This window comes from Cheilinus undulatus, linkage group 10, assembly GCF_018320785.1.
Source record: "Cheilinus undulatus linkage group 10, ASM1832078v1, whole genome shotgun sequence".
In the NCBI taxonomy this organism is placed as follows: Eukaryota; Metazoa; Chordata; class Actinopteri; order Labriformes; family Labridae; genus Cheilinus; species Cheilinus undulatus.
Window position 1 is genome coordinate 31,057,632 of NC_054874.1, and position 24,316 is coordinate 31,081,947.

A 24,316-nucleotide genomic window follows, 5' to 3' on the forward strand; every position below is an offset into this window, starting at 1 on the left:
TTACTAATATTGGTTGAAAGGACCTCTGTTTTTTTGCAATCGCAGCAGGTATTGGCATAGTTTGATAAAACTCCCTTAAATATGCAATTTTTTTTTCCATTAACATATTTATTGCCTAACAGTGCAAGAAAAAGACAGTAAAAGCCCTCAAACTCCCTTCCTCAGCACACCTGACAAATGTACCCTGAGTTTTTGCTCTAATTTTTAAGATTTTCAAAATGCCTAAAAGTTCTTTAGTCCTCAATGTTCCTCCAAGAAGCTGAAAAATACAGATCTAAGTTTCTCACACCATGGAACTAAATCCCAAAACGGTGCAGCAGAGAGGAGTACTCTGCCAGGCTGCAAGCTAAATACGTAAGGCTGCCTCGGGCAAAATGTGGGACTGTGCTTCATTACATGTAGCAAACACTGCATGCCAGGTCAGAATGCATTGCTTATGAGGGGGTATTTTGGTGTTTTAAAAACCATGCAGCTCTTCTGTCGTTAACCTTCCTCTTAGCCATGTTTAAGAAGACGGATTAAAATACATTGGCTGAGGAGTTAATTTAAGGAGTCTATCTTACACTTTAATGGAAATTACTATTATTATTCCAACTACAGGCTGTGTCTTCTGCATCTTCCCAGCTCAGTAGGTTTGCTGCTTGTTTACATTATTTTTTAGCAGCGGTATCTTGTAATGTCAGTGATATATACCCACAGAAAATTATGTAGCCATACAATGATGTGAATAGATTTAACTAAAAACATCTAAGCCCACCGGGGGGTCTTGTTTACCCAGCATGCACCTTGGTAACAGGGTGGAAAATCTTCACAGTTCAGAACTCTAAAGATATGAGCTTCTGCACCACCTGAATGCTCATTATGTAGATCTAAAGTGTTAAACGCATGCATCAAAATTGTAATATGTTTGATTTCAGGTTCCAGGCTGCTCTCTATAGGCTAGCACAGGGTGAGCACGCCAGGCTTACAATCTTACAGGGTAAGTATAGACCCTTGTAAAGTTTGAATTCAGTGCTTTGTCAATATCCATCATGGCTGAGATTCTTACAGTGCACGCTGTGCTCAACGACTCCCTTAAAGCTGATCTCTCTTGTGGCGTATATGTCAATTTGTCCTGTGATTTATTTGTTGGCTAACTGGGCTGGTATCACCTAACTCATTCAGGTAGACAGAGAGTGTGTATGTGTTTGTGTGAGTCATAGCGAGAGACAATGAGCGAGAGAGAGAGAGAGAGAGAGAGAGAGAGAGAGACAGACTGTGCAATGCAATCATACTTGGCCTGCATCCACTCCCACTGTAATGGGCGAAGCAGCGTGCAAGCATAACTCTCCTGAGAAAACAGGGAAAGATGAGAAAATAAGTGGGTCAAGCACTGGGCGTGAGGGGCAGAACTGGCGAAGAGGACCCCACTGAAATCAATGCGCTTCTGCAGGCCTGCTTTGGGTGGGATATCGAACACCAGAAAAGTGTGCTGTGGTGCTAAATGACAGTCTAAAAGCTGGAGGAGCCCTATCTGAGTTTGATTATATCATTCCCAGGGCGTTCTGTGTCATCAGATATTGTGAGATAAGTATCATAATAGTTGTGTATTTTTGCTGTTACAGTAAAAGCTACCTAACTGGCGGCCATTACGACGCCTGTCTCCAGAGAGAGAAGCAAAAGTACGTCAGGTGTTTAGGTGTTAAAGGAGCTAATTGTTCTGTCATTCCCTGAGCGAACAAAAGACTGTTCACAGCAATTACCAGACTCTGCGAGGTAATAATGGCTAACAAACAACACTCACAACAAAACAAGATATTTCTAACTTTTTAGTCTGACCTCCATTTACTGTCTCTAACATTAAATTGTTTTGATGTATTTGAGACGAGACCATCTGGTAGAAAACCCTGACCCTTTGGAAAACACCTGACAGCTCTCTTAATTATGGCTCTTTGATTTGCTATTATCAATCATACTATAATGTGGGCATAATTATAAGGCAGTCAGGAGAGAGTATTTAGCTGCAGCTAAATTATCTGTTACTATAAATGTTCTAAAACCTGCATTTGACATCTTAAACAAAACCTGCCTTTAAATTATATGCAGCATTCAGTATAGACTGTACAAATATTCCCATAAGGAAACATTTACAAGCAGCCTTTTTATGTGTTTTTTTTTTCCCCAAGTTTGTGGCTGATTTATTTAGCTATAATATTTTGGTGGGTCCAAAACTTCCAGTGGAGCACTGCTATCAATTAGGAATGCATATTATTGGCGTGATACTATATCAGCAGATATTAGCTTAAAAAGTTAAATTGGTGTCAGTAGATTTGAACATTTCTGCCCATATTTAAGGTCGACATATTAACCATACATATCAACAAAATAAAGCACATATGTACCTTATATAAAGGTAAAAATGCATCATCCTGTATAGGTGGTTGCTCAGGTGAGTGCGGCACACTTTCCCCACTCTTCTCTCAGATTCTCCTGACTCAGCCGCTCATTGCACTGGAGACACTTCCTTACAACAATAAATAAAGGTGTGTATTTATCAGTACTGGCAAAAATGAGTTTGGAAATATGAGGCATGGCTATTAGCAAGTGAGACTTATCTGGATAAAACCACGTGGTTCACAGTCACACCAGGTGTTGTATATTAAAGGTTTGATATTCACGCGCAACCGCTGTAAGTCTCCAATAAGTGATGCCTTTAGTTCACTGAATGCAGTGCTGTGTTGATGTTAAAGGGGAGTATATCAGAGGAAAAAGATATTGAAAAATGTTTATGTTCAATAAAATTGGATTACTGCATTAGTCTAATCTTTGACAGCCATACCTCGTAACTCTGAGAAATGACCTTGAAAACATGTAGATAAAATTCCTCTTGGTTTGTTGTTCTCAGCTCTGTGTTCACATTGATGGCACTTCCCTTGCAGTGTTTGTTTGATTAAAAAAACTATGACAAAAACTGGACAAAAATGGTTTTGAGTTATAAACTACTCAAATGACACTAAAACTACGAAGGATAAAAAGGGGTCTAAAAATAGGTTTATCTAAAGATTAAAACTGAGACTAGATCTAAAAATGGCTGCCAAAATTAGCTCTGCTACCTTAGTGTCTTTATGTTTTGCGTGTCGTACATTCATCCCCATGTGAACTCCTCCCTGTCCAACTATCAGCCCTGCCTTCACTTTGTGCAGAGACATGGCCCCCCGCAATCAGCGATGCAGCATGTATTGGCATGGTGTGCCATCGCAGGAGTATAACTCAACTTTCCAAACCACAGAAATACTTTGGTCTAAAATACTTAAAAAATAAGAACCGAAACATCTTCGGGCTCTTAAGCAGAATAGACTTCAATCCTACAAATGGCTGCACTCGGTCAGAGCACTGAGGGAGGGGTGGGGGAGGAGGTTTCCCAAGCCCTTCATCCCCTCACACCTTCCTCACTGTGAAGGTCTGATAATTGCTTTAAATTTGCCGACACTGCACTCATCTATAAATGTTTATGTAACCTGGCCACGGAGGTTTTTTAGTGACATGTTGAAACCTTTTTGGGCTTTTGGCTCAATTACCAGGCCTGCTGCTGGGGGAAATTGCAAAGTGGTCTGTCACAAAACCCCCTTTAGACAGACAGCCTTTTCTCTCCTCTTCTATAAAAGGGATCAACATATGGGATCCCTTACGCACACAACACTAAATTGACCATAATGGGGAGCACTTTCAATACAAAATAGAACACTTTCTGAAGTGCATCCAGGCACGATGGAATCATGAGTGACCTCAGCTTTGTCTCTGTTCACTGCTTTTCTGTTTTCAATCTCACTTCTTTTCTAACTAGAGTTCTCTCTGTAAGTACACTAACATCGCAGTAAATGACAGTTATGCATTCAATCTGTAAAAAGTTTTATGCACTGTGGGATTAGATCTCCAGAAAAAGCCAACTGATTGTCAAACTTTAATACAGACTTTAAATATTCTAACTTCCTTCCAGTAGTTTTTGCCTCTAGACACAAAATTTAGCCATCAATGCCATGTGTCGTTTTTACACTTGAGCATCTATAAAATGAGGCAGAAACATTAAAAGTTTTCCAGACTCCTTGGGGGAAAATCCACAATTTCAGCGTCATATCTTCATACTGTTCAGTGTATTGATATGATTTGGTGAGCGCTTTAATGTGATACGAAGCACCATGGGTCTAGATGGAGGGGCAAAAAAAATCCCATTTACAAATTGTGTCCTCGTTTGTTAGTGGCACGGCACCTCAATTACCCAGTGAGCAGGTTTTTATTTATTCATGCAGACAAAGTCACGTATTCATGAGGATTAACCCGAAACTCACTCATAGACTGGCAGGCACAGATTGCATATTTTACCATATGAGGAATAGCTGACGCGTTTACCCTCAGAAGATTGAGAGAAAGCAAGATGAGAGAGGCAGGAATGGCTGAGTGAGCTTTTGGGTCACTGCATGGTCAGTTTCTCCAACTTTATTCTGATTTGTGTGTTTTTCAGGAATAAATAAGAGGGTATTTTGAATAATGTGTGTGCAGCAGAGAGTGTTTCGTGTTTTGGAGAAGTGGGGGAGCATATGGCACTATAATACAAGATAGGAAATAGTGTTCGACTTTGGATTTGTAATGCCTGCTTTATGTTTTCCCCTCTGGAATAAGAGCTTTGTATCTTAAACTGCAGAAGCTATTTGAAAAGAGATATAACCTGAGCAAATCCTTACACAACATCCACATTCACATTCAGAAAACAAGCTTAGAAACAACACAGATATATTTATCAATTCCCATAACAAAAAAGTCACACAATATTACACTAAAGTGCAACATAATACATTCCCTTCAAATGTACTCTCCCCGGAAAATATCAAATCACCCTAATAGCCAAACTTCTCTTCAGAAATTGTTAGGGAAATCCTCTGTCCCTTGTCATATTACCCACATTTATCAGGATGCAGCATAGCCATTACGTCTGGGGGTTTATCAAATTATCTGCTCGCAGAATGGCCGAAAAGGGACACATTACAACCAGCCGACTTTGTCTGAGCCACTGCAGAGCAATATTCCGGGATGCTGCAGCAACCAAAAGCAAATTATGGTGAACATAACGCAGAGTTCAGTGGAGCGTTAACTGAATGGATGGCCCTATCCTGATTCTCTATCTGTTGGGACAGATGTCCCCAAGTCCCTGTGACTCGTGAGGTGGACGGGCCTGTAAGCGATGGCAGATGCTCCAAAGGTAAGACAGATGGATTTTGCCCGGGTTCTGTGAAAGTATGCACATTTTTAACTTTGGAAAGATTGAATATTAATCACCTACAACACAAGAATAATACCTGTAAGGCGAGGTATGAAATAATAAAAGAGGAACAAAAAGACATGGGGACATTGTGCAACAATTAAAGAGACATACCTCCACAAATTATGCACAAACCATGAGCATAAACACAGGCTGGGACCTTAAAGGCAAAAACATGTTTTCAGTACTGAAGACAGCCTATGAATCTGTAGTTTGGAGATATTTTTGTGCATCTAATGTATAGGTTGAAGTAATAAATAGCAGAGTGAAAATAATTATTCCCAGAGCAATCAATGAGACAATAAAACGCGAGAAAAGGAATTCATTCACTGCTCATGATGTGCTGTCTTTCTGACTGCAGTGTGTGCAGGACGTGTGGGCGTATAAGTATATTAAAGTAAATGAATGCCTGCTTCAGAGCACATAGCTATGTGTCTGCTGCAGCACATGTGATTATGCATGCATCTACGCCTGTTATATTCTGATCCAGGCAGCTGCTGACAAGAAGGCCAAACAGCAGTATTTCACAAACACCATGCCTTCTAATACACTGTGATCTCATGCCCTCATTGTTGGGTAATTGCCACTGATGCAGAGAAAAGAAAAGAACAATGTTTCATTCAACACAATCTGTGGTAAACTGAAATCAATGAGGCTAAATGGTGTATTAAAATTTGATCGGATCACTGACGACCAACAATGACAACAAACACGGAACAGAGACCCCTTTTTTTTTTTTTTTTTTGGAGCAGACAAAGCCGCTCAGTGGTTTAAATGTTCAGTGTGGCCTGGATAATGGCAGCCTATTGATCCGTTCAGGATTTAGTCTGAAACCTTAACTTTTTTCTCTACGTCGCATTACTTTTTAAAGATGCAGTGACACTGTTTGTGCTGAGTTTTATGGAATGTTCTTGCGATGGGCGGCTGTGTTTCTGTTTGATGTCGTGCAGCAGGAGAGCCGAAGCTGAAGAAGGATCAGCGAGTGGAGGCTTTCAAAGACCCTTAGGTTGTCAATGGTAGTGTTTTTGTGCTCTAGTTTTGTGTTTGAGTTTACAACGTGGGAGGTTTGTTCAGCTCGCACGGATCAAGGTGGATGTATGTGCCTGTTTATGTGCCTCTTCTTTGTGTGCCTGGTTTGTGAAGTTTCTGCATGCTCCGTGTATCTGTGAACAAAATGGTGATTAATCGAGGCGGCACGCAACAAATAGGACTTTTAATTTTTCTCTTTTTAAGAGAGCAGATACAACAAAAGAAAAGTAGGTCAGGTTTTAAGCTCAAAGAATGATGAAGCTGGACTTTAAACAGGAAAATTCCTTGCAACCCTTTCTCCTTTATTCTCTGCAGAATCATTAAAATGAACAATTAGGAAACAAATAGTCTTTCTTTTTACGGAACATAAATACTTCACATGTTTGGTCCGTAGGCTGTTTTTATATTGTCTAAGCTGAACAGCATCTTTTTTACTTTAAGACTAAAACGCTCCCAAATTGGCATTTTAGTGTCTACCTCCTCCTTTTTCTCTTTATCTCTACATTCCTCCATCTTGAGCATTTATTGCCTGTGCCTTTTCTTTCCCTTGTATGTTTATAAAGGCATAATAACAATAAAAGGTCTAACAAAGCTTCAAGGAAACAAACATTTAAAAGAAAGCTTTTAGTAATCAAATTTATTCAGCTCCTTCAGGGAGGATTTCAACCTGAATAAGAAGTTAAGGTGCAAGAAAAGGTTTTCTTCAGTGTGTTATATGGACCTGCTTTCCCTCAATCATCCTTTGTACCACATGAAATAGAAACCAGCATGAGAGCCCATGGCACCTCTGTCCACACCACCATGTGTTGCATTAAGGCTGTATTACAACACGGACCAGTGACTCCCAGATGCGACAGCAGGGCTGATCATCAATTATTATACCTCAGTGGATCAAAATGAGCATATCTGCTCATTCCAACGTCCCCGGAGCTGGCCTGTGGCGGCTGAGCGACAGCTAAGTGCATCTTCAGTGCCCCCCGCTCACCATCCCACCATTCACCCTGCACCTGTGAGCTCGGCGACACCAGCCGGAGCCCTCGCAGAGGCGTAGGGACATGCCTAGAGACAACATCTGCCTCCCCTTTGTGACCTGCCGAGTTAAGCCAACTGCAGAATCAAGGGCATGCTCGTGGAGGTCCCCGATTTTATCATAACAAAGAGTTTGCTGCCACTGCCGTCTGTAAGTGGCTTTGGGAGACTTCCAGTCTATTTTTCTGCTAACACTGCGAAGTCGCTGTGTCTGACACAGTGCCTCCTCTGCTCCTTTGCCATTCTATCTAAAATGAACAACAAGGGATTGATACACAGAAAACAGTTGAATGTGTGTGAGGACATGAGCTGCTTGTGTTAGAAAATATCTTTTAAGCTGCTTGGAAAAAGATTTTCTCTGTTTCTTGGAAATAAAAATGAGGAAAATCCATGTTTAATAGAAGAGTTACAAGAATTTTTCATGATTATTAGAGGTTTCAATTATGCTTGATATGAGCTACTGTTTAATTTATAAGGAATATTCCCAATGAGATTCAAGATCTGCTTTACAGAGGGAGTTCTGGCAAAAACAGCAGCAGCTATAATAACAGTTTTAATACATTAAGCAGGCCTGACCAAAGAATTGACTAGGCCCCTGAACAACCCAGAGAATGGGCCTTTTGGGATTAATTGTTAATAACATGTGCTGGATAAGTAGCATTGGTGCTAGCATCCTGGCTAACACCTCATTTCAGAGCTGAAAAGTGTGTAAAGCTATTATTGGTTTTTGATGTTTAAATAACTTATTTGTGCCACTTTTTTTAACCCCCTTTCATCACATTTTCTGCCAATTTTTTCTACATTTTTCCCACATTTGTCCTATTTTTGCCTCTTTTAACCAATTTTTGCCACTTCTGATATATTTTGGATATTTTTAAACTCCTTTTCACTACTTTTGCTGCCCATATTTGCCTCTTTTCACCACTTTACTCTTATTTGTAACCCTCCTTTGCCTTCCTAACCCATTTTCTTTTAGGACACTCTTGTCACATATTTAACCATTCATTGCAGAATGGAAATCCAGTTTTACTTGGCAGAGAAGGTTCTATTTAAAAGATGCTCCCTAGGTTAGTCAAAGACCCCCACATTGATAGATACATTCATGAAAATGTGTATTGAAAACAATAAAATTAGTTCAAAACAAATTAATCCACAATAGCAGGAATCTGAACATGAGGGTGCAACAAGCTTTATGCTATAAAGGAGGAGGCTGGGGTGGAGGAGGTTAGGCTTTGCCAGCAGCAGCAGCATGTTGCATCAACATCAAAGTGAGCAGGGATTAGTGAGAAGAATCATATTTAAATACACCGCTGTGTTGAGAGAAAGAGCTGTGATTGGCTTTGAGAGCTGGGAGGTGAAAATTAGGATCAGCTGGCCGTCAGTGATGACTGCTGTGTCCTGCATGAATTAACACTGAGCTTCATTTTGCTGCTTCTTTACCATTTTTGCCACTTCTAACTCATTCTTTGCCACTTTTATTGTTTAATTAATTATACTTTAAAGTTATTTGAGTTCCTGCTACTTTTCTCTACCACCCTGATGTTTGTGCAATGATGTTAGCCAAAGTGCCCATCCACATTGTTATCATTAATAGAAAAAGGTAAGTCTGGCTACATTGTACTACTACTACTACAGAATAAATAAATGGTTTTTTTTTTCTGTTATTAGAGAGATTATTATTCAGGTTGAAAATAAAATGATAAAAAATAATCAGCACAGATTAACTTTACAAAGGCCCATGATTTTGGCTGAACTCCAGGAAGCTCTTCCCGTTAATTTATAAAACAGATTTTCTGTTACTTTGAAATCCATATAAGAAAATCCAAGTTTAAAAGAAGAGTTGCAAGCATTATTTCATGATTATTAGAGGTTTTAATTACATTTGATAAGATCTGCCTCTTTGTTTTATAAGAATTATTCCCATTGAGATTCAAAATCTGCTTAACAGAGGGAGTCCTGGCCAAAACAGCAGTAGCTTTAATCATTATTTTATTACAATTTATTAAGATAACTTAGCAATTATATTTAACAGAACATAGAAGGAGAATATTTTTACCATCCATATATATCTTCACAATCTATTTTGTGGGCATTTAGCTCTCATGGGGGTGCTGAATTAGCCTGCATGAGGGAGCCTTTGTATGACAGATGTTTGACACTTGGAATCCAATGGGACCCCTGGCTGAATGGAATCAGGAAAAATCAGTGCAATCACGCAGGTGTCTGGAGGGAAAATGGGGACAAAGGGACACAGTCTGTCTGCCTGCTCGCTGGGCGCTCCTGGCTGGGCTCTGTGCCCCGGGTCTGCTTCTGCATGGAAAGGCAGACAGCTGACTGACCTCACGAGCGCCACATCGCCTTGAGGTCCCCGCAGATGCCTCGCAAAGAGCCTGGGTGGAAGCGCCTGGTGAACTCCACCACGGCGAATGTGATGAAAGCCTTGGCTGTCTTGCTGGGGAGGGTACACAACAGCCAGGTTTTATGTGTCCAGTGTCGAGCCCCTGAAAAGCCCCCCTGTCATTTTCTGTTAGGCCAAACATGTCCAGCAGGGCCTACGGGAAAAATCCACTCCCTCAGCACGTCCCATCTGAATACCCTGTCGGCCTCAATCCCTATTCCTCACTTCCTTCTTCCTTTTCTCACCACTCTCTCGCTCCATTTGTCAGAGTTAGCTGCCTCTGAGTGGGCTCTGACGTGATCCGTTTGTTCATGAATACCAATTTATCAACCAGTCAGTGCATACATTGATCCGTCCGAGGTTAGTGTCCTATACAGTACAGCGGGAAGTAATCCTGTGCATGTGTATGCATAAAAACCCTGGATTATATCACTGCAGTAACTCTGGATGCAGATTAAAAACATACTGTAACCCGCATGCTTTATTATATTCCACAAAATTGAATTAACTGCTCATAACTTGATCAGAATTTGACATTGTGTGTACGGGTGTGAGTGTGAAGACCATAACGTGTGAGATTTATTGCGATTTTATGCCTGTGCTTGTGAAATTAATGATTTCACAGGAAAATATTGCATTTCTTGTGAATGACACATTTTAGTTGAAATATGCTAATACATGGTATGTAGACAGATGGCATCATAGTCGAAGCCGTCTGTCATCATATCATTGATGTCATTGCAGCAATACTGCAGCTATCACTGTGAATTGAATCTCATCAAAAGTGCAGTTTATCTCATTGCCATTTCTTATTGAAAAATAAGCCACTGAGAAGCAGAGACACAACTGTGCATTGGTCACAGCGTGCCACTCTCAAATTACAAATTTCTGTTGTTTTCCTTTCTCTTTCTCATCTGTCTGCATACTCCAAGCATTCATTCTGCTCTGGTTGCATCAATAGACATGGTCTTTTTCGGACAACAAGTCTTTAAGAGGGCCGTACGTTTCCTGCCTGCTTTTCTGCAGCATATCAGGACAAGCCAGGTCAATAACATTAAAGGCTGAGCGAGTTGGGGAAAATACAACCCCCTGTGATGCTGTGGTCGGCTCAGCCTTCAGGAGACATATTGATGCACAGTTATTTTGGTCAATAAGTCCTTCTGAGCAGAGGCCATCCTTATCCTTGAGACTTGACTGCATGTGAAAAATGAGAAAGGGATGAGACCATGCATTTTAAAATGTCTATGGCGCTATATCTTAAGACGGGATGAAGGGATGGGAGCGTGTGAGAGGAGAGAAAGAAGGAGAGAGAGGCATGCACTTCCTCTAACCCCGTCTCAGTCCTGCTAATGCTGTTGTTAACAATAAAACATACCATTGGTTATATTGAAATACAACACCCGCAGGCCAGAGCGTAATGGCTTTGTTGAAATACAAAGCAGACTGACCTCTGATCTCAGGACAGAATTTATTGACAAACATAAAACCTCAAATGAGGAGATTTTGTAGTCGCCAAATAGAGAAATGCAACAAATTTCACGGTTTAGAAGCATGAGCTTAAGACATAAGGACACAACTACTGTTGAAATTCACTAACTCGCATATATAGTACAAGAATGCATGAAATCTGGTTCTGTTTCTTATCACCTCAATACAGAAATCACCAAATACAGGAGGGATTTAAACATGCAGGACAAAATCAGCCAGAAAGCCAATCACTGGCACAGATTTTGCGGCTGTCCAGCAAAAAAGGAATTTCTGGACAAAAAGTCCAGAAAATATTGGAAAGCAAATTTTATCTATTTGAAATTCAATTTATAAAAACACTTCAAGTTTTCCTTTCATTTTTTTGTGAAAAATTAACTCCTTTACAGTTCACTGCCGTATCCTGATATACAGTGTTAAACAAATTTATTAGACCACCCTGACCCTAACCAAAGTAAGGTTTATGCCACAGCTGGTGGTAATTACTAAAATCTTTTTTTATGTTTCTGCAATGGTTAATACACCAATATGTAGAAGCTCTTTAACCAAAGTGATATTTTTAATGCTAAAATACAATTATTATTATTGTTATCCATGAATTTTCAAATTTACTGATTTACAAAAAACTTAAAAAATAGTAAAGCACATTAATATTTCTTGATTAAAAGTCAAATTATAGTTATTTACTTGCATTCCTGAAGAGAAAAATGAGTTTTAGTGGTTGAATGTTATGCTTGATTCATTTCTGACTTCTCAGAGAAGCCCGGTGAGCCGGCTCAAATTCGGGTATAAAAAGGTAAATTCAGTTTGAAATTCCTCATTCCTGTTCAAAATGGTAAAATGTGAAGAGCTCACTGAAAATGAAAGAGTCTGTATTAAAGCACTTCATGATGCTGGATGGTCTTTGTGACAAATATGACAGGTGGTCTGATACATTTGTTAAGCACTGTATGCTGGTAAAAAGAGCTTAAGTAGACATAAGCATTTAAGTTCCCCTCCACAATAGAGGAGCCGGTGGATTTAATGAGTGGCCATTCAGTACCACAATTCTTTGATTTGAAAATTTAACAAATGCTTAGTTGTTTTTTTTAGTGATGCCCTTAGATGCGCATATAGGAACTGTTGTATGCATTAGTTCAGATGAGGGCTGTACCATGACTCAACCCACAGTACAATAATGGGTTAAAAATGTGATTTATTCGCAATATTTAATGATTTTATTATCTAAAATAAGACCTCAGATAATAGCCAATTTATAAATTAAATTGTTTTATTTTGATTCTCTAAAAGTGCAATCCATCCCTTGTCATTGTTTTCTTTTTTAGTATAAATAATACCAGAGCTCTGCAAATGTCTGTTTCATGATTTTGAATCCATTCAAAATGTCCTTAATCTGATAGTTTTGACCAAATTTGATTACTTTTTCAATGGCTGACACTTTGAGCACAATAAAACCCACAGCTATTGTTTTCTCCATGTGCTATCTCCACCTTCCCTGGTGAACAGATGCAGTTAAAGGTGTCCTGCTAAGCTGGGCTGTTAGCATTAGCAGTGCTAGCGTTCAGTGTCAGTAACATTTACATTGCTGTGTCAGACATACTGATGTACTGCCTACACTGGCTATGGAGCCGTCAGTTACACTGCCCATCCTGTTTTCCCTGATTAAAGGTGTGAAGACTCACTGTGATTTCTACAATCCCAAGGTGAGAGGAAGCCTGGCCTGATCTGCTTAGTGTGCTAAAATGAGTAATTTAGCCTATTTGAGGGATGAGTCAAAAGTCAAAATTCACATTGTTAACTGGATTTCAAATTTTAGGAAGAACAGCTGACAACTGATGCCTAACATAAACAAAAAACAACCGGGGTTATCATCTGTTTTAGGTCAAAGGGTGTAATAGTTTAATAAGTGACCATGTTAACTGGTGACTATGTATCAAATGCATCTGTAGATGTCTTAATAGCATATATTGCAAACATAAAGAGCCCCTTTGTTTAGTTTTTTCTTTTTTTTTTTTGTTTGTTTTCTTTTTGTTAAATTTACATCTGGTCAGTTTGAATATGGAAAATATTCTTTTTTTTTTAACTAATATTGTATCTATGGTAACCACAGAAACAGGGTTTACCCCAACACCTGCTTTCCTACAGCATCGTCCACAGCATAGGCAGAGTGAGGGGGTGGCTAACAAGGCATAAGCCCTGAATCTATTAGACTGGGCAAACCATTTTTTCACCCTATACTAGTGTTATGATCATTACATGCAGAAAGAAATCATTTATAGTATACAAATGGGCATGGGGATTTCTTCTTTTTAGGCAAACTGAGTAAAAGCACAGAGCTTTACTGCAGTATCAAAAATCTTTTAATATTGTATTGGATACTGTTTTTTTAATGTTTGAAAATGCAGCTATATCTAGAACTCGACATTTAGCTTTTAATGCCCTTTTTAAAATGAATAGTGCCAACTGTAAATTTTTACAGTATATTCATACTCTCATGTTACATGTTACGTAAATTAAAACAAAACAAAACAAAAAAAAAAAAACATATTAGACCATTTTTGCCCATTTTTAATTAGAAGAAAGGAAAAGAAATCATTTTCAATAAGTATTATGGTTTTTAGAATGATGGACAAACTTTGAGAACAACTGCATGATGTTGGCTTTAAAGGTTGCTTTTTAAAGATGGAACTGCATCATTTTTACCTTAAATATGTGTAAATTTGTTGGTGACTTCAATCTAAATTTGCATTAAAGATTGCTCAAAAATAGTGCATAACTGCCTGATGGGAAAGCAACCCCTGGACCCTTCCAAGTTTAAGCCAAGCCCCCGATATCAAACACTTCTGTCTCTGCCCCTGGTCCACAGTGAAGTATTTAGGTTTGACACAGCCCTGGACATGCTCTAGAGGTCCCTGCATATTACCAGGGAAAAATAAACTGCTGAAAACATATCAGAGTTCACATCTTTAGGGCACAGTATGGAGTGGATGTGACAAGTAAGCATGGCCCAGGTCTGGTTGGGTATAGGTTCTGTTTATTAGTTCTACTGTCTTTTATTTATGAATCTATAGTTAATTATGTTATAAATTATTCACTTCATTTTTCTTTGAAGAGTACAGATTAGTTTAAGGTTTAAGTAAAGCCTCCTTTCAAAAACACATCTACATTATAATGTGTTTGATATTACTTACACAGATCCACCATTAATCCACCATGAGCACAGTACCTGGCAATGTTAAGCAACAGTGAAGTAAAACCTTTTTAACAGGCTAAAACCTTGAATTGAGCCAGACTCATATTACTCAGACATCTACTGAACTGTCCTCCAACATACCAATATGTACCCAGACCACTACTTATCCCTTTTTAAGAATGTATAGTTGTTGAGTGTTTAATATGATGAATATTGCATAAAACCAAAAATAGGGACATAAAGAAGGAAAGGGTTAAAATATGCTGCAAACCCCCTGCTGACCCCTTGTGCTCTATGTGACTGCACAGCCATTTATGTCAAATGTTTTCAACCACCCCTTAAAAGAAAAATTGCAATAAATTAAAATCTATCTCAATTTCAAAGATATTGATTTAATGTTTGCTAAAGAAGTGGGATTTAATTCAATATTTCTTGCTAGAAACTTCAGGTGTGTATACAGTGTGTGTGTGTTGTTCAGGTCAGTGGGAGGGACAGGGCAGTTGAAATGCAGTAGAAAAATGCTAATGCTAACATAAGCTCGCCAACTAAAAATGAAAAGGGAGTGGGATATTTGTAAAAAAGCTATCTATAACAAATGGTTGTGAATAAAACATTAGCACATCTATATTTCATGGCTTCCCATGTTTTTTTCCTCCCGCTTCTGAGGGGAGGGAAACTTTTTGCTCCTTCAGGCAGGTGTAACCTCGGCTCATCACACTGAAAGGACTGCATGATTCCTTGGAATTGTGGAGAGGGTTTTTTTTAGGTCCAGATTTGTGTCTTTTAAAAGAACAAGTGGGAGAGGCTCTGACTTTGAAGTTAAATAGTGACTTTATTGCAACCAGAAATTAAATGAGGATGCAAAAACCTTTTACAACACAGGCCAACGATACTATTAGCATCCAAAAAAATAGCATCCCCATTCTGGATGTCAGGTGGTTTGTTGTTGTTTTAAATTATCCCTGTTACCTAGATCATATCAGAGAGATGAGCTGAAGAAGCAAAGTAGTTCACCTCTCTGGAAACCCAGCATTTCACAGGTTTAATATGCAGTCCGAGCCATATTCCACTTTAAGAATCACAGAGTCAGTGAAATGGAACAAAGTGAATCGCTGGCTGGGGCCTTTGAGCCTCTATGCTTGTTTGAAGTCTCTCTCTATCCCTGCCGAGTTCAGAATACATTGTCCAGAGACAAGATCAAACTTGGCAGCTATTGATCCCTTCCCAAACCAGACACAAGACTTACTGAACATGTTAACAACTTCGGAATGAGTATTTTAATTGTACATTTCTTTAAAAAAAATGTCCACTCAATCACTGTGCTGCCGAGTGAATTAGAAGCAGGCAATTTTGGACCGTTGAACATGATGTATCCCGCCAATGTTCGTGTTTTTCTCCCAAAAAATCTAAATCTTTGAGCAGTCAAATTATATCTTGGCACTCGAGGGCCCTAACAAATGTTGAATTAAAGAATTAAAGGGAGCATTTAAACAAAAAAATATGTTTCTGACAGAAAAAGTCTCAACAGTTCTCATCTAATTGAATTAGTTTGTAAGCCGCCTCCAATGGAACATGAGCTGTAAATACACCAATTTCCCAATCTTTAAGTATCTCCTCTAGTGTTTCCTGCTGAGATCTGACTGATTGTACCAGAAATCTCACATCTCAACTTCACTGAAGTCTTTGGCAGGGTAACAAAGAAGGGCCCTAATACTCTGCTAAAGGAGGTTTCTAACATGACACTTTCCAGTCGTTTGAAGGAGGGTAGGAGAGAGATTTCTGCGAGCTGAGTTGACTCCTCCAGATCAATAGCTCGTCTCTCTCTCTGAGACGACTGGTGTGGCATTTGAACCAGATAAAACAAGGGTTCCCCTCCACCTCACCTCTGAGAACTGAGCACTTCCTCCAAATCCCAATCGGTAAAGAAGGATACAGATGAGTCCATCTAAATCCCCTTCTGACTCAGCTATAGACCCCCAGCGGTCAAAAAAAAAAAAGGAAGAATATGAAAATCATCTTAAAAGGAAAGGTCCAATCTATGTAGGTTAATACTCACCGTTGCTTCATTTAGCTCAGTTGCAGGCCCACTGGGGCAGCTGTAAAAAGTTCTGGGAGCCAGAAGGCACAAAGGCTTTTATTTATTTATATGACGGAGCATATATAGCAAGGAGCAAACTGGTGCAAATGATGTGAAAAAAGGGAATTTGAAGAAGTTATCTTGTAGATTGTGGGATAACTGTGAGAAAAAGGAATAGGCTGCATTACCATTTCATGTGCGGCATGAATTAAATATACACCAGGCAGCTCGAATATCTCTGATAACACGACAATATGTAAGGTCATGACGTGAAATGAATGTGAAACGCTCTCCCCCTCTTCTTCTGGCAGCTGCTCGGCGCTGTATCCTTAAGCAAGGCACTTCATTCTTAATTACTTTAGTGAAGCTGCTCATTTGTCAGCACTCGATGACGAGACGAGCTGGCTCGAGTAAAAGGTTGGCCCCCGCAGCTCCTAAGTGTGTAAACGTGGACAAGGGCATTTCTATCAAAGAGAACGCCTGCTCAGCTAACTTTACATGAATAAAAGTAGTGAGAAAAAAAATCAAACCCAACCGTCTTACAACAGTTCATCATCTTCCTGACCTGTGGTCAGCCAATTATGATGATCTCGCGACAACGCTGGACTTTTAACTATCAGAACAAGGGTCCCCCTCTCCTCTTGCATGTCAGCTTAGTCTTTCCCCCTGGTCGCTGATGACATTGTAACACTAATTACAGCTAATTGTTCTATGCTGAATGGATTTAGTCACATTGCAAATGGTATGCCATTGGTCAGTGTCACAATGTTTCCACAGAAAAACTCAATGGGGAATGGAAATTTGCACAAATGAATGTAATTAAGAAGCACATTCATTACTTCTAATTGCATATGAGAACCCTCAAAGTGAAACTGAGATTGGACTCATATGAATAATTAATGCAGCTAACTGTACTGAACACTATGGCGTTTGTACCGTCACATAATGATGTGCTAAATGTGTTGTTATGAATGATAAAATGTAGGGTAACAATCTCACACCAAGGCTCAGCCGTAGAGCTCCAATCACAATTCAAATTCACCATTTTTTTCCTCCCTCATGCTTCCCTCATGAAATCCCTTTATTCATGGGCAGATTGTGTCTAGACAGTTGAATTCCAGTCTTAGTGCGAGCTTGGCATTGGCCCCCAGACATACAGAGTAGAGTTTAAGGTTTCAGAAAAAAAATATAAGTGGTCACAACGTGTTTGGCACACCGAATCAAGTCAAGTGGCCTTCTTCCAAAGACGAGTTGTAAATCAGTCGACTGGAAACTCAGGCTGAGGGCAGTTATGAAAAGTTTCAACCTGAGGAAATCAAAGAACTGAGGACATAACCCCCATGAAGAATGAGCTCTGCAAGCTTTTAATCAGATTATTTGTCTACCGGCATAGGGAATTATCTAATATGCAATGAAAGCTTTGGACATAACATTGCATCAAGTGATAAAAATTTTAATCAAACAAAATCATTGATTGAATTGTGCTATTTGATGAAGGAATTCCTTTTAGTAAAAAGTCTGCACTTTTATAATACCTTGAGCAGAACGTTTAAAACTATAATCTTATTATACTTGCAGTGTTTAAAAAGGATTGGCTTATCTTAATAGCAGATTTAGATCTTAGACAGACAAGGTGTAAGCTGGTCATTTGAAAGCCATATGCCACAGATTAAGATACGGCACTATACTGTGCAGCTTTTTCCAGCGTCTTCTCCCGGGGACTAATGCACTACATCAAAACTGCCTTTAGTGAGCAGCCTGTCAGTTGGCAAAAAGCGCAAGCCCTTAAATCCCTCTACTCCAACAACAAGAGAAAGAAATAAGTATATTACAAAACGACCAGAGAACAAAAATTGTGCATTGTTTGAAAAATGTGAAGGATTTAGACACAGGGATTTGCTCCCACTTTGCTGCACTTTGTCTGGGGGCTTAGCACCGTTGGTTGTTCGTGACATGATGATTCCCATCATTCAGCAAAAGCATTTCAGGACATTACTGTGCCAACATCAACTTAACAGCACAGAATTATTAAAGGGGTAAAAATAAAAAAACACGGGATTTAATTGTTTGATGTCTTACAAGCTCTGTCACATAACTCAGAACAAGGCCAACAGTTGATACTATTAAAAAAGCACACAAACAACAAAATCCACAGGATACAAAGTCTGAGCCAAGAGCGGTCAGGAAAAACATTTTCATCAACTGGATGCTTTTAGTTTTGCGTGTAAGACGGGGCTCTTAGTGATTTCAGGACAAGTCTGATGCCTGGAAGGTGAACCTGTGTAAAACCGTGCTGAAAGCATAAAGCACTGAGTCACTATATGAGAGGATGTCGGCTGAAACAGCAGCGCACATCCTTCTTGTGTGAGGGAAAGAGATGCATCGCATATCATTATGCATTCCAGTTTTTGATGTTTTGATGAAGTGTCTCAATTTGGCCAAAAGGGATAGGTACGATTCATCACGCCTAAATGCTCTGGATGTGTCGTTCTGTACGGGCTGGCTGTCAGATGTATGGGGGTTGGACCTAAAAACACACATGCTAATGATATTAATCCGCCGATTTTATCTTTTTGTCGAGACAGAGAGGGAAATATCAAAACCTTTGAAACAATGTGTGACAAAAGGAGGTGACAGCACAAGAGTGATGGCGGGGCGGTGAAGTAAGCCTGGAGGGGGAAGCAGGAGCCCATAAAATGAACAGCCGCCTAACTCATAAATAATAGAAACATAAAATGTCATATGAACTTTATTTCAAGAGTGGGTGGTCTAATAAAGATGCAGGTTTAAAGAGGAGTCGAGAAATTCATTGTCATAAGAAGGCCACATGGCTCGCCTTTGGCACTGACAATTATTCAGAGCAAGCTGACATTCAGGGTCCAAGCTGTGGCACCTTTACCAAACAACACGCCGTTTGACTCCGGAAATTCTCTCCCTCCGCCGCTCAAGTCTTTCAATCTCCAAGCTCTATTTCTTCCTCTTCAACTTGGAGTCATTCTATCTCCTCTCCCCTCTCCTTCCACTTTTCCTTGTTCTCTTTGCTTTACAAATTGAGACGACATGATAAGAGGCTTGCCACCGCCATGCCAGCCTGGTGCTCATTGATAAAACCATATCTAATCCATCTCAGGCCCCCCTCCGTCACCGACGCACTCATCTCTGAGACGGTCAACATGCGCAGGATCCATCTTTCTGTTTGAAGCCCGTAGCACAGAGTCAGAGTTTATCTTTAAACTTCTGGAAGGAGAAAATGGAACCGGATGAGTCGGGAGACTTTCACTCTGTCTGCGACTGATGTGAGAGTGTGTTCTAGCGTGTGGTAAATCGGTAACGTCTGAACGCAAATGAAAGGACTGTTGTGGCTTGAGTTTGGAAAATTTTGGGTTATAAAGTGTTTACTAATATTATAAACATTAAAAATGGGCTTGCTGTGTTGGTGAGAGAAAAACTTATTAAAGCTGCAAAGCTCTTTCATTGAAATTTCATGTTTTTTGAAAACAACCAGATCAGCCACACCCTTAATTCATGAGTAATTCTTAGCATTTACACATAAAAAATAAAGAGTTCCAGACAATTAAGCCTTGTACAGTTTTAACCAATCTACATTTAAACTATTAAGACCAGACCATCCTAACTCAGCTGTCATGTTTATTTTTGCTTTCAAATAGTAATGAAGGAGCTGCTTGTATTTTTGGAGCCAGCTTCAAGTGGACACTCAAGGAACTGCAGATTTTTGCACCTTTGCACGTTTTCTTTTGTTTCAACACTGGATGCTGCTACATTAAATTAAAGCTCTCCAGAAGATTTTAGCAAGAAAGGACTGAAGTAAATATTGATGCCTCTCTTTGACTTACAAAAGCAAAAAAAAAAAAAGACATTAGCATTAATTAGCATTATTATTATTATCCACATATTTTTTGTGATGCCAAAAACAACTGCCTCAATTAGGTGTCATTAACAGCACTACCAACCAAGGTTATACTAGTTTATGAATTTTCATTAGTTTATTTTTCTTTTCCACTTTCTATGTTTAATTTCAGTTTAGTTTTAATTATTTTTTACTGCTGTTTCTTTAGTATAGTTTAGTTTTTATTTTGCAAAAATGCTTCAATTTTGTTTGGTTTTTATTAGTTTTAGTTTTATTCGGATGGATGTCTGGGCTGAGTACATCAAACATCTTTTAAAACATGTTCAAACAGGTTACTCTTCATTTATCACTTTATTGATTCAAAGTTGATGTTTAAATACAACTCCTGACATAAAAATACCACTGTTTGAAGTCTTAACCAATCAAATCAGACCATTTTACTCTCCCTAGGCTTGGCTGTAGCTGCCAGTCAGTATGGTTGTGTCAAAGCCTAAAACTAAGGACATTTTGTCTCTATTTTTTTTATTTTATTTTAGTTAGTTTTGTAAGTGCACTATACACTTTCAGCTTGTTTTCTTTTTTTTTGTTTGTTTTTATTTAGTTTCAGTTAACTAAAATGATTTTCACATTTTAGTTTCACCAACACAGCCTTTGAAAAATAACTTTCTTTTATGGTGACAAAAATATGATTTCTTATGTGTTGTATGGCAATGCTATAAACCATCAGGCCAAATTCCAGTCATGAAAAACTTCTCTAAGATAGAAAAATGAGTTTCTAAAGCCATCATCCCATTCATGTCATGGCAGTTAGATAGTTCAGGGCTAAAAGTGTGAGTTTTGTTTTTCTCACCGTGCTTTTACAGTCTTCAGGTAGTCCTAGTGTTTCATGTTCTATGATTAATGTGAAATAAGATTTCTTTTGCAATAATGAAAGTCTTAAGTTGCTGCTGAATAAACTCCATTTCTTGATGTTACTCTTCAAAATTAATGCCCTCAATGATAACAAGAAGCTTAGCCTTTAATTGTGACAATACAATTTGTATATCGTCTGACACTTCACTGAACATAAACATCGTGACGCTAGCAGAGAGCAGGGAGTAACAGCTGCTGCTTTGAGAGACACAGACAAAGCCAGCTTTAATTTTCCATGGTGTTTTAAACCAACATTCAGCAGGTAAAGATGTTAAATCCTACTGTGCCTAGACTACCACTAGACTACCACTCCAATACTTAGCCCCAATCCTGACGTTATGGTGCACTATGGTCACAGCACGGCTGTCTCTGTGTCAGAGCAGAAAGCAGAAGTCTGGAATGAAAATAACCTTGTAACAGACCATTTGGTGTTAATGAAGAACTATGCCTCTTGTGGTGATGTAATGTATTATAAACTTAGCACAAAAATATTATTTCTTCATTGTAACAATGCTCCTTGGCAGTAAATCTTATACTGTTGGAAAGCCTGTTTATTTCCCCTCTGTATAGTGCCACATTTGTAAGGTACATGTGTTTGTGGGCTCATCTTGGCAGTATAAGACTTACTGCCAAGAAGGATTGTTATCACAAAGAAATTATCTACCAAACACAGATTTTCATACTTTGTGTGCTAAGGTTATTTCAGATTGTTCTAGCAGGCAGTTTGCTGTCTTTACAAATTGTTGTTTTATTTATATTGCACATATTGTATATATATTGTGTATACAAGTTGTAAATATAGGATATTTAAATCTTTATTATGTTAATTTTAATAACCTGTTGGCCACTCTGACTAGACACAGCATCTAGCTGGCTGTTAATTTCCAATGGAGGCAAAGACAATGGAAATCAACAGACTGTATTAAGGTCCCTACACTCTGTGTAGTGTCAGGGGGATGAGATGATGCTTTACATGTCACAGATGCAACATTTTTCCCAGCCCAAAATAAACCTAGCCGCGAAAGTGGTGACACATTTTCAGTCAGTATAAATCCAAATTCAGTCATACATAGTTCTCAGCCTTTTCAGCAATCCTTCCAACATCTCGAGTGTGATGAGACAAATTCCTGATTTTGCTTTGCAGGGATTTTAAGGACAAAATAAGCAAAAAAAAATTCGAAAGAACTATTTCATCCATAGGGGGCGCCAAAATTGACACCAACTTAAGAACTTAATCAAATGATATTAAACTTGGTTATTCTCAAACATAATGTAGTCTCAACCTTTTCAGGAGTGTGAGAAGAAGATTGACTTTAATATCATTTAGTGTGATAAGGTTATGAGAGAGAATTACACCAGCTTTGTGGTCAAATAACTGAAATGGCTTTTTCATTATCCAACTCTTCATACTAGACTCTGATATTACACTCTGAGTTATTCTCCCAACACGCTTGCTCTGCTGTGATTTTTAATGCAGCAATTTGTAAAAGTACACATGCATTTACTACATTAGCATGGCCCTCTATCTAAAACTAATGCACTTCAACAAATATTACCCCAGAGGGAAAGTGGGTAATAAGTTCAGTATTTGAGTAAGTTTATGAAGTATGAGATGTTTATGTCACTGAATATTAATGAGATGATGAGCAATTGCCTGAGTGTGTGAATGAATCACATAAATGAATCACGGCTGTCACAGCAGTGAATGCATTAAAGGGAACAGCTGGGGAAAAAGGAGAGGTCTGATCATTAGATGTATGTTTGAGTGTGTTTGTACACGTGTGTTTGTACACATGTGGTGCAAAAATGTGTGAGCGATGAAAAGAAGAGGGCAGCTTGCCGTGCACGAAAAGGCTATCCTAAAAAGGATTCCTGGAATATCCTCTGATCAAAAGCTAAAATTAAGACTGGGATGGACCTTTGCATGGAGATGAACATAGTGCTGTCGCTGAGATGTCACCCATCTTTTCTGATGTCTAACAAATGCATTCATAGTCACACTCGCAGTGACACCCCCGGCCCCGGACCTGTCAGCGCAGCTGCTGGGTAGGCAGAAGCACCAAGGACTGTTGTCTCACTTACAGCTGTGACACAATGGCTGTACTACACGTAGGTGTATGCAAAGGATTCTATTTCTACCTGTCCTGTGTATTTTTCACTGCTAGATGGAGAAAAAAAAGCTCGTATCTGTTTGACAGCTAACTCTAAGGAATTATACTCATACACACATACACAGGCCATGGAAGGAATGAAGGTCTGCAGCGACCTGAACCTCGATCCAGCCTGCGATATACGACACAGGGTTACCTCCTGAAAATAAAATCTGATTCACTGGGGCGAGAATTTCCAGCTTGAAGTAGAGGGGGTGTTGGTATGTGACAAGGACACAGTGATAGGGGGCTCAAAATAGCCTTGTTCATGTTAAGGTGGAGCAAAATCATTTCAGCAGAATCATTGGGATGCTGCTAGTGCCCTAGCTTTGAATCTACACTACCAGTGAAGGAAAAAAAATAGCCCCATGGTCCTCTGTGGTGTGTCTTAAGCGCTCTTCTTTTCCCCCTCAGCCAGTTATTTGAGCAATGATTTTTAAAAGTCTGTTGTATATGTATGAGGACCGAGTTGTGCATCCCTGCGTTCAGTGGAGCTTTTTATGGAGAACATCGTTGGGCAGTAAGCCATGCAGTGACAGCTGTCTTGTGAATCATTTGAATAAATTCAGCAACAGAGTTTCCCACTTCAAAGGTAAAAATTCCCCTTTGATTGCAGAGCTTCTGGACAACATTTACAAAATTCAGCCTTACAAAATCCATTGTCAATAATAAATGCAGCGCTGTGCAAGCTATGCCCTGATTATTATTTTGCACTACTTAATCCAAATCCAATTTATTTTGGATGTCTAATAAGACTTAAATCTGATAAATTATAGATGGAGCAGGGGTTTTCTTTCCCCTCTTGTGTTGCTGTACTTGTTAAAGAATGACCTTAACAAAAACAAGACTTATAGCAATGCAATCTGCATAGCTATTTTGTAA

The 24,316-nt window shown here is 39.1% G+C and overlaps 1 protein-coding gene across 1 annotated transcript in view; it reads right to left on the reverse strand.

Annotated features, from left to right (window-relative positions):
- Positions 1–24,316, reverse strand: part of pcdh11 (protocadherin 11) — a 187,137-nt gene that overhangs the window by 45,019 nt on the left and 117,802 nt on the right. The window lies entirely within an intron of this gene.